The sequence below is a fragment of the Cricetulus griseus genome, chromosome 6 (genome assembly GCF_003668045.3).
Source record: "Cricetulus griseus strain 17A/GY chromosome 6, alternate assembly CriGri-PICRH-1.0, whole genome shotgun sequence".
Lineage (NCBI taxonomy): Eukaryota > Metazoa > Chordata > Mammalia > Rodentia > Cricetidae > Cricetulus > Cricetulus griseus.
In genome coordinates this window covers 153,286,765-153,287,713 of record NC_048599.1, presented here as the reverse complement: position 1 = coordinate 153,287,713, position 949 = coordinate 153,286,765, and the positions used below count along the sequence as shown (strand labels likewise).

At 45.8% G+C, this 949-nt stretch overlaps 1 non-coding gene across 1 annotated transcript; it reads right to left on the bottom strand.

Moving 5' to 3' along the window:
* Positions 1-436: 436 nt before the first annotated feature.
* Positions 437-562, bottom strand: LOC113836323. Its single transcript, XR_003486401.1, has one exon. It is a non-coding gene; the product is annotated as a U6atac minor spliceosomal RNA (small nuclear RNA).
* Positions 563-949: the final 387 nt, after the last annotated feature.

The following is a 949-nucleotide window of genomic DNA, read 5'->3' as shown; positions in this document are numbered from 1 at the left end:
CTCCATTTTGCAGTGCTATTTGTACAGACACAAACCATATTCTTCTCATTATAGATACCACATGTGTGGGAGCTCTTGTTCTTGTAGATGACTGAGAAGTCACATTTACTTCCTCTTGCAGGGGGACAAGCCTGAGATGGCACAGCCATGAGGTGACTTTCAGGATTCCCAACAATGTACATAGTCCATGAGACAATTGCACACAAACACTCAACACTGGACACAAGAGGAGAGGTGGCCTGTGCAAGTGCCCACCATGGAGGAGAGAACGGTCCTCAAGGATAGCTGGTGATCCTTCCTTTCCCTGCACTTCTGAGAACCCTGAATTGCCATCCCTGCCTCATAACAGCAAGTGTGGCCATGGGGCCTCTTGCACGAGCCCAGACAGCAAAAGCCTACCTGGGAAGGTTGCTTTTTTGTTGTTTTTTTTTTTTTTTTTAAACAGTGGTTAGATGCCACAAAGTAGGTAGCAATGCCTTAACTGTATGTGTGTTGTTAGGCCCAAGGGCCTCTTCCATCCTTGTCAAGGGGAGTGCTAACCTTCTCTCCTTTCATACAACACCCTGGGAAGGCTTTGAAGGGACTGGGACTTGTAGTGTGGAGAGGAACTACAGGAGGCAGGTATAGTTGGCCTTTTTCCCCCCAGTAACAACCCAGAGACTTATTATTATGAAAGCTAGGCCTATTGCTTAGGCTTGTCCCACAAGCTCTTATAACGTAAATTAGACCATTTCCATTATTTCACTTTCTGCCTCATGGCTTTATTACCTCATCTCAGTATTGCCCATCCTGTTTGCTCTGTGTCTAGCTGGTGACTCTGCCTTTCTTCTTCCCAGCATTCTCCAGGTCTGGAAATCATGCCTAGCTATTGGCCGTTCAGTTTTTTATTCAACCAATCCGACTGACACTTCTTCACAGTGTACAAAAAGATTATTCCACAACAGCAGGT